At 31.1% G+C, this 11,019-nt stretch overlaps 1 pseudogene; it reads left to right on the top strand.

The window, feature by feature from the left end:
* The first annotated feature begins 1,717 nt into the window (after positions 1-1,717).
* On the top strand, positions 1,718-3,584 carry LOC115989936 (annotated as a pseudogene).
* Positions 3,585-11,019: the final 7,435 nt, after the last annotated feature.

Genomic DNA, 11,019 nt, shown 5'->3' with positions numbered 1-11,019 from the left:
TGAAACCCACGTTCTGCGTTTGCATTTTAACTTCTTTTTTTTTTTTTTTCCCTGCAGGCATTACTGCTTTAGGGGACAACAGCACTGTTCATACACTGTTTAGCACTGTTCACAGATTAAAAAAATATTAAAAAGGGTCCCACGGTACTATTCACACAATTAAAAATTATTTTACTACAGTGTTTTCAGTTTTTAGTTTCAGCAACAATAAATTCAATCCAAACAGACCCATAGTGGCGATTGTCAAACGCTATTATAGGTCTTCTCTTACAAGGACCTATAGTGGCTTTTGACAAACACCACTATAGGTCTTTTTCCCTCTAGCCCTTAAAAAAAGGTGTCTATAGTGGCGGTTGTCAAACGCCGCTATAGGTCCTTTTTAAATTTTTTTTTTGGTTTTTTTTTTTAAAAAAAAGACCTATAACAGCGTTTGTAAGACCAGGACAAACGCCACTATAGGCCCTTGAAAACGCTGCTATAGGCCCTTTTTTTAAAACGCCACTATGGGACTGTCTGAACGCAACTATAGATATGCCTATAGCAGTGTTTTTTGACAAACGCCACTATAGGCCTAGTTTTTTGTAGTGTAAATCTTGAATTTTAACATATGTATACACACGTGTGTTCAAATTTGGATCGTATTTGACTATTTCGGTTTTTGAAAATGTTTAAACTCATTTTCAAGGAGACAGTTTTTTTTTAGAAAAAACATATGCACTTTGATTTCTTCAGCTTTTCAAAAACTTATTAAAAGATACTCCAAAACATCCCTATTTTTTGTCCTTTATTTAAAATTAAAAAAGAAGAAGAAGAAGATTTTGAGTTAAACAACCGTGGATGTTAGAGAGAAACTAATTGAAAATCTATATATACACCCATAAAAGTGTCTAGGTGAGATGTTCTTGCCTAGGTGAATGAGTGCTATCATTGTGGTTTTTTGGCTTCTATGTTAGGTGTTAATACATTATTAATTTAGGCACAAAAATTTAAAATTTTGAATGAAACATGTAGCGCAAAATTAGCTCATAGTTGAAATTTAATTTAATCTAATTGTGTGTTTTTTTTTTTTTTTTTTTTTTTTTTTTTTTTTTTTTTTTTTTTTTTTTTTTTTTTCCAGTTTGACTTTATATATATATTTGAAACTGATTAAAATTCTATTACGATTCCAAAAATGATCATTAATTCTTTTTTTCTTTTTTCTTTTTTTTTTTGAGAAACAAACACACATACACAAGGGATAGGAAAAGAGATTCTAACACAAAAGCACACCATAATATAAATGAATCTTATTGACAATATATGGCATGTTCTAAAAAATTACTACCTACCCTTTTAAAGAGATTTTCATTATAATTGAATAACGTCCCAGAAAAAAGATAATAAACATTAGCAAAACTCATATTAATACGCTTTTACCATAATAAACCACGATAGCTTGTCTTGTCCATGCATCATGAGTAATCACCTAGTTAGTTTATCCACATTTTAAAAATATTTTTTTACAAGTACCACCTAACATTTCTAATGCTTGTGGTTTTTGTGTTTGTCATAAGGAAATTTAAGGAAGACAACTTGAGAGATGGAAGAATCAGCTAGTATGGAAATTCAACTAGCAACTGCTTTAATAAATAATGAAGATCAAAATACTCAAAAGGAAGCAAACATTCCAGGTGGAAATGAAAGTAAAAATAATGAGTTGGTAATTGAAATTAGATAAATGGTCGAAAGGCCAGAGATTCAATCATCAAAACAGTGTCGTATCTACAAGGTTCTACACCAACTACGAAATTGGAATGAAGAAGCCTACACTCCTAAGGTAATTTCAATTGGCCCCATTCACCACAAAAACGAAAGATTGAAAGCCATGGAGGAGCTTAAAGAGAGGTTCTTCAAGAGTTTCGTGAAACGGAGTAAGATAAAGTTGGGAGGACGTAGTAGGCACAATAAGAGAAATGGAAGAAAGTATTCGCGGGTGTTATGCAGAGACTATTGACCTTGCCAGTGATAGGTTTGTGAAAATGATATTGGTGGATGCGTGCTTCATTATTGAGCTTTTCTTCCAATTTAGTTTGGGAATGAATCCTTTGATTGTGGAACCAAGGGCTGCTGCTGTGATGCTTGACTTGCTATTACTTGAAAATCAGCTTCCATTCTTTGTTATTGAGAAAGTACTACACCAACTTGCATTTCCATCTCTCTCTGGTTTCTCAAACTACGATGCTTTACCTAAGCTTTCTATAAAATACTTTAGGACCTCCTATGAATTTCAATTTAGAGATGACCTTCCCAATGTGGAAATAGATCACTTCACCCGTCTTCTTAGCAGGGGCGGAGCTAGAACTTGAAGTTAGGGGGGGCAGTTTTGCTGTTAGTTGCGTGCGGTGGCTCTAGCTTCCGGCTTAGTTGCTTAATAGCTAATGATTTTTTTTTTTTTTTTTGTGTTTTTTAAGTATGCATCCAGTTATGGACAAAATTATTTTGTTTAAAATTTTTTAAAGGGTCAGGTTGTTTGTTTTAGGTAAAATTGGTTAATTGAGTTTAATTGTTTTTAGCTTTACTATTGGTAATTTTTGTTGTTGAATAATTTTTTTGGGCTTGTTTATTTTGCTTTAGATTTTAGATCTGGTTTTTAGAAGGAGGAAAATGTTAGAATTACAAACTTTTTAACAAATTATTAATGTGGTAAGTGTTTATTAGTAAGTAAAAATACAATGTAAGTGATGAGCTCAGATGCAAACCAATAAAAGTTTACTACCACAACAGTTTGTAAAAATGTTATAGAAAATTTTTGTGGCTAGAGTAGTACTCCTAAAAGAATCAATGATAATATTAAGGGGGGCAAAGTGTGATTTTATAGAACAAAATTGCTAAAATTGGTGACTATACATATATTAATTTAAAAAAAAAAAAAAAAAAGGGGGGACCATTGGCCCCCCCCCCCCCCCCCCCCCTCCAAGTCCACGTCTCCCTCCGTCCCTGCTTCTTAGAACCATCCAGCTACCTCCACCAAGGAAGCAACCAGAAAGAAGCTATCAACTGATTCGCCTTATGTACACTGCAACACAACTCCACGAGGCAGGAGTAAAGTTCAAAATTGGTACAAGTGAATGCTGTATTGACATAAAATTTGAAAAAGGGGTGTTGAAAATCCCAACGTTAGAATTAACCGATTGCACTGGAGTTCTTATTGGAAACATTATGGCATTAGAGCAAATTTGCTATATAGAAGATGCATATTTTACAGACTACTTTCTCTTGATGGATTCACTTATCAATACTAGAAAATATGTGGATTTGCTTTGTGACAAAAAAATTTGGTTAATTGCCTTGGCGACAACGAAGCAGCAAAATCTATGATTAATAATCTTAACAAAGGAATCATATGGGTGACGAAAAGAGATGATTACGTTGATCTCTGCAATAAACTGAATAGTTTCTATAAGAAACCTTGGCACAGTTGGAAGGCAACATTAAGACATCAGTATTTCGGCACCCCTTGGAGAGCCGCTTCAACAGTGGCTGCTATTATTCTTCTGGTGCTCACTTTTATACAAACAGCATGTTCTATCATCCAAGTAGCATAGATTCAAAGGCTATATAATTTGGATGGATATTTCCTGTTCGATGGAATTGATTTTTCCTGTGTAAAATAAACAAATTATATATTTCTTTCTTTGTTATTATTGTTAATGTAATTGATCTTGCCTATGTAAAATACATGATTGTTTTGTTTCGGCATCCTTGTAGAGTACTAGTTTTGTATCTCCACTAAAATTTATTTGAATGATCCTAGAACAAAACGCCTAAGTTTGAAAGCCAACCATCAATAAATACTTCATTGGATGTGTTGAAAAATACATAACTCTGATAAAGTACTACTTGGTGTCTTAGCTTATCAATCTTTAGAAAGCATTCTATATATATTATCATGATCAAGATTGTGTTGATGCTCATGCTAAACAAAGATTGTAAATTTCCTTGGGTAATAAAATAGATGTTTTGAAAGAATATTTTTTCAGTAGTGCACAGATGTTTTCTTACAAAATTTTGTACTTATATGACTAGGCAATTTTATAATTAATATACACATGTAACACACTGATTTCTTATGTATTAAAGCTTGCAGAATGCCACCTCAAAAAAAAAAAAATAAATAAATAAATAAAAAAGCTTGCAGAATGCTCATGACATCATTCTATATGGACTTTTTGGGTAACTGGTTACATGGTTAGTATGTATAACATTTTCTTGCAATTCGTTTTTTGTCCATTAGCCAGTTGGTGAGGCTTTCCTCGCAAGAGTAAGGCAAAAGGGATAACGCATGGATTTGGAAGAGGCCATATAGAGCGACCATCTATGTTACAATATTTTATGTGAACTTGCAAGCATATGCAAATCATGGAACCCTTTATTATCCTTTTAATATATATATTAGCTCCGGTCCAACCAATTCAAATATTAAGATCAAACTTCAATAAACAACCTGTTTGTTTTTAGACCCCTTAAAAACACAATTGGATTAACCTAGTTAATTAGTTAAGTGATTACTTAGTCCAAATTTCAGATCTAGGTTAACACAATCATATAATCATATCAATGTAAAGTGTGGAATATAAAGAACACAAAGATATGATGACCCAGGAAACCACACGGGTAAAAACCTGGGGAGGATTTAACCTAGCTATCCTCAAGGTAAAACAGCAAAACTACTATAAAAGAATTGAAGTTTGTACAATAGCGACTTAGACCACTAACATCCTATTACTACCTTGAGTAAAAAACTTATTACCACGACCCCATGATAACTCCAAGTCTACGGACTACTTCTTTCCTTGGCCTTGCAAAACACAAACACCCACGTTTGTGACTTTGAGATCACACTCAAAGGTTTAGCAACACAAACTCTGCTGTTTGTGACTCCAAGACCACCCTTGAAGGTTTAGATCATCAGCACCTTTGATGACTAGAGAAGGCAACAACTTCTACAATACCGGATCTTGAGATTCTTCAAGTAATAACATCGGTAGAAGATATGAAAAAGCTTTTTAGGAACAAAACCCTAAATACAAAAGAGGCACACTCTTCTCTCTCTCAAAAGCCTTATAAAACGTGCTTAGGGTTTCCTTTATATATTGGGATAAGTAGATCAGAAACCCTAATCCTTAATGGGCTTGAACTGTTGTTTGGGCTTAATTAAAATTCTGCAGATACTTCTTTCGATCGGTTGAGCCTATTCTTCGATCGATCGAACTAGGAAAATTTTGAAATCTTCTTCCTGCAGCATGTATGTTCTTGTGTGTTCACGATTTGCCAATCGTTCTAAACTTTTAGAACCTAACAATCAAATCTTGCAACAAACTTAATAAATACTTGACTGAATAAGAACATGTGTACATATGATTTGTAGAAGGTTAAATACTTCATCAAACTTGATATGTAAACACACCAGAGAACTTTTGAGATCATTTATACTTAGAATTTTAGGAAATCAAGTAGTTCTTAAAATTTGTAGAAGGCTATATGCTTGTAAGTTGTTTCCGTTGTAATCATGATCTTATTTAATCAAGTATTTTTCAAGTTTAATTCAGTATTTAGATGTTTGTTCATATTTGGTTTGATTTCCTACTTTCTTTGAATCAATTTAATGATAGAATGATGATTTAGGCTTTAATTTATTGTGATTGCTGTAATTTACTTTACTTTGAGATTATTCACTTTAATCTAACTGACTATGAGATGATGCTCTTTTAATCAATTTAGTTCGATTATATTTACTTCGAATCAAAGCACTTCGATCAAGTATGTTTGGATTTCAATCACTTTGGATCACTTTAATTTACTTTCAAACCAATGGCAATAGAGGCAACTTAGGATTAAACTATAGTCATTTAGAATTTCTCATTCTCATTGTGTTCACCTGCACGTTTCTTGTAAAGTTCTCTTAAGCGAGGCATTTTCAAACCCTGCACCTTAGTTCTTCAAACTTCACTTTGAATGACATGGAAACATTAAGAGACTAAAATTAAATAAAAATTAGTTTCTACTAAAACACGACAAAAAGAAAATCTCTATATCTATAACTCGATTCTCTCATTGGCAGGTTCCAATAAAACTGGGCCAATTATATTATCTATAATGCAAAGGCCCCTAATAACTGAGCTATCCTTTTCAATCATAGATGCAACATGCAATACGAGATTTTTTCAGAGACAACTAGCTGTTGTAACTTTCTATAATCTATATGCGAAGGCCCCTAAATCCAATGACTGAGCTATTCCTTTTAGTCATTCATGCAATACTTTAGATTGTTTCACTTTCGTGCCTTAAATTTAATACTTCCAAAAAGAGAAAACGCTTTCAGCACCAACCGAAGAAAAATATCTCGATATCTATTCTCTCCTGGACAGGATTAACCGTTCAAGTCAGGGCTTGACTTAAATTGTTTCATAAAGTTTCATTTTAGTTTAGTCCATAACTCTTTGATATATTGTCAAAATAGTTATGCTTTTAAGTGATGAATAGAAAAAACTACTATACTAACATAGCTAATAATTAAAATAAAATATTATTTTTGTACTAGATGAATTGTCACGTGTATCGCGACATCAAGTGAAAGATTTATGTAAAAGTGACATGCAACCAGTCTACCACGTACGATACTAAGATAGTTATGAAAAATATTGTGACTTTTTATATAATACTAAAATTACTATATATATATATAATAAATAAAAAATAAATAAAAACAAATATAAAATTCTTAATCAAAACCACGAGAAAAAGCCTTTGAAAGCAGTAATCAATGTCTTCACTTTCAAAAATCAGAGAGATACCTACAAATAGTCTATCAAAACTCAACAAAAAAAGGTATGCCCGTATGTTACAGTTTTTTTTTTTTTTTTTCCCAATCTAAATTAAGATTTTTGAAGGTTTCAATTAGTTCAACTGGTAAAATATCTGATGGTTAAACAAGAGGATTAGTGTTCAATTCCTGCTTACACCAAAAATTCATTTGTGTCTTGGTCTAATGATAAAGAGCCATCTTCAGAAATAGACACATAGGTTCTTCAGAAATAGACACATAGGTTAAAACTATCTCAAAAAAAAAATAGAGATTTTAGATTAGCAAATCCTTCTACTACGCTGATTCATCTTTCAGTTTTTTGTGTTATTTCCATTGACTCCCAAAAATAAATTTTAGGTGTGATTATTTGTTCTACCAATTTCAAAAAACAAAATTAAAAGCAGACTTTGAAAAATCCAATATTTAGTAAAAATAATAATCAAACAAAAACTGTGGAATACAAACAAGTCATTCGCCCGGATTGGTAACGACGGACCCATGACTCGAATCCTGTTTCATGGGTTGTTCACAAAGTCTTTTTCGAAAGTGTGTGTATATATATATATATATATATATATTCTAATTTTCCCTTAATTTTTCTTACTTTTACTTCATTGAGGCACTAATTGACTAATTGTTACCTCTGTTCGCTTGCAGAAGCTGTAGTTGACAAAGACGAAGATGTTTATTAGTGCTTTGGAAGCTTTTTTAGACATGGCAAAACAGACGAGTCGGGTCGGGGTCGGGTCAATCGGGTTGCGGGTCGGGTCAAGTTGACTCATTTTTTCACATGAATTTTTTTTTTTAATAAAGAAAATAACATGTATTTGCCATTTGAAAAGTCATGCAACAAATTACTTGATGTAAAATGCATTACTTTGAATTCTCCACTTATATCAGGAATGAACTACACTTATTAATACTTTTTCAATAATTTTAAAATTATACAAATTCTAACATTGCTATCTAAAACAAAATAACACAAAGATAAGTAAAACAAATACACAAGTTTTATTTCTACACAGTTTCAACATCCCAAAATATAAAACAAAATTACAAATGACTTATTGGATAATTCATTTGACAAAACATAAAAACATATAAGAAATTTACAATATTGAAAATTAATTTTATAATCTATTGTCAATTGTGGTTGGCACTCTATTTCAATTTAAGATATACATTAAAGTTTGATTGTTTACTTATTTATACTTTGTCTTTTTTATGAATATCATATCATTGCTAAGCAACACACACACTAGGAAATATCATAATTTATTTTGAAAAGCCGTTTATTTTGGACAAAAATTATTAAAAAATAGGTCTAAGCATTCATAATTTATGTTAATTTGATACTTTAGCTTCACTATTTTCACACTTGTGAATGTTTCTCACACATGTCTACAATTTTAAATTTATGTTTTTAGCTGTACTGTAACCAGATTATCTTAGCATGTACTTTGCTATTTGATATCTAAAAACTTTACTCATTACAGAATACTCAACCATTCATCTTTCAATTAATTTGCATGCAGTTATGTAAATGTCTCAATTGTTTCCTTAAAGCTCACAATAAACAATTAAACCAATATTTTCTTAATTTTATTTCTTTTTACCAAAAAAAAAAGTTTAAAAAAATGGTTTGAGCTCGGGTCAGGTCGCGAATCGAGTCGGGTTGACCTGCAAAAAACACGAGTTGGGTCACAAGTCAACCCGTCTTTGCTTCGGGTCAAAAAAATGGGGTTCAAGTCGAGTCGGGTTGGGTCAAAAAATTCTGACCCATTTTGCCATGTCTAAGCTTTTCTTGTGCCTTTGATTAGGAATTCTATTTGCTTTTTTTTTTTTTTTTAAACAATGTGGTTAGTACACTTGGCAGTGCCATAAAAATAATATTTTATTTTGACTAGCTATTTTCACCCGCCACTATAATTTACCCCATGAATTTAAAAAAGCTTCATTTACGGGATCATGGGCCATCTTTTTTTTTTTTTTGATACGAATCATGGGCCATCTTTAATCTTTACCTAACCACTTGATATACGGGCCAAAATGGTCAAATACCACAAATTTATGAAATATTTTGTAAAAAAACACTGTTTCGGAACTATATAGGGAAGTACCACTTTTTATGGAACTTGAGTTTCTTAAACTCAAGTTCCTAGGAGTTTTGCCACCATGGCACTGCTGAGGTGGAAATTGGGCCATTAAAAAAAATTATGTGGTACTCGAGCATGGTAAACTCGAGTACCATGCAACACAATACTCGAGTATACCAGGCTCGAGTACCATTTTATAATAAAATGCTGTTTTTTTTTTTTTTTTTCTACAGTACCTTGTAAGGAACTCGAGTTCCTTATAACTTTTTTTTTTCTTGGGATTATTGACAAATAAACATAAACATAAAAATAAGTAGCTTTTTTTATGTTTTTATTTATTTAAATAGAAGCATTGTAAAATATAGAGATTTTAATTTCAAAATATGAATTTAATTTCTACATTAAGTAAAACTGTTCACTATTTTCTCATAAAATTTTTCCCGGGGGCGTATTCGAGTCGAGTCGGGTCATCAACATGAATCAAATGATACCCTTAAAGTGTGGATGAAATGTATTATAATGCTTAAATTTATAAAAGAAACTAGTGAAAGTTCCATGCGTTGCATGGCTTTAATCCTGAATTTTCTTTATATATATTTTTGAGAAATTATAACTAAATGAGTTATTATTACATAATTTTAGAATTATTTTCTAACTAAATGAATGATTATTATAATATAACATGCATAATTTTGTATATTTGTCCTTATATATAATATCTTTAATTAAGATTATCAATAAAAACCTTTCTAATTTTTTTTTATAACTCCTTATTTATTAATGAAGGAGATGATTTGAACTCAAGCAATTAAATCTTTTATAATACTTGCATATTATTGTTACTTGCATATGCATAAGTTGCAACTAAAAAAAACCACAATCTATTAGTTCTACTAAGGTGAGTTTGGTTCAGCTTTTTCGAATAGTTCTTTTGGAAAAAGTGGAAGTTTTAAAAAGTAAAATATGAAACTGAGTTTTTATTTATTTATTTATTTAAAGTAGCATGTTTGGTAAAAACTATCAAAAAATGCTTTTTGACAAAGTTGAGTGTTTGGCTAATACTTATAAAAGTGGCGGTTTGAGTTATAAATTACCAAAAAAGACAAGATATATATAAATATATATGTTTTAATTACCTCTCTTAATGCAAGTTATGGACACAATATTTTTTCAAAAATTTCACAATAAAGTCTGCACGACAAGTTGTTAATGGTAGGGAAAAATATAATGTCAGTAATAGGTCCAGATGAGAATTAATAACAACTTACTTTGTAAACTTAATAACGAGTTGTTCACTCTCTTTTCTGCGTAAATTATTTTCTATTCACTATTTAAAAAATTGTTCACTATTTTCTCATAAAACACCTAGTGAAATCGTGATTTCTAAATTTAAAAGCCAAATCTGAATGCTTTTTCATGTTTGAATTTCACAATAATCAAATCTCTTTTTCTGCATTGATAAAATATGTTTCTACATTAATAAAATTTCCTCTCTGCACATCATGTTTACTGTATATTTGAATTTGCTTACTGCATTCATAAAATCTGTTTTCTGCATAAACTATTTCTAGTATTCTGCATAAAATTATTTTCTGTTCAGCATTATTTAAAAAATTGTTTACTCTCTTTTCTGGGTAAATTATTTAATAATGTGTTAAAGCTAACAAAATAACAAATACCTGAATATAAAACAGCTTCCTAGAGGGTAGTTGTCAATAATGATCATTCACCAGAATGTTATTGATATTACTCTGTTTATTCAAAATCAAGAACCCAAACAAAGAATTGTCATTTTGTAGTTTATATAAAGGCAAAAATCATTAGAATGAACAAACAAATGTGAATCATATCTAGAATGAAATTTGTATGCAAAGGGAAAAGAGAATGAAACACAAAACAAGATAATCACCTAAGCCATGGACTCGTTGTACTTGTTCCTAAGGTTCTGAACCAATTCAAATTCACATCAACATTGACTACCACAGTTACATAATTTCTTAATTCAGGACAACCATTGCATCTTTAATGGCTTGGGTAGAACCACCGAAGATGGCATCCATGACAGATCACTATTCACCA

Source organism: Quercus lobata, chromosome 5 (assembly GCF_001633185.2).
Source record: "Quercus lobata isolate SW786 chromosome 5, ValleyOak3.0 Primary Assembly, whole genome shotgun sequence".
In the NCBI taxonomy this organism is placed as follows: Eukaryota; Viridiplantae; Streptophyta; class Magnoliopsida; order Fagales; family Fagaceae; genus Quercus; species Quercus lobata.
The sequence above is the reverse complement of the archived record's forward strand: the minus strand, read 5'-3'. Positions and strand labels throughout refer to the sequence as shown.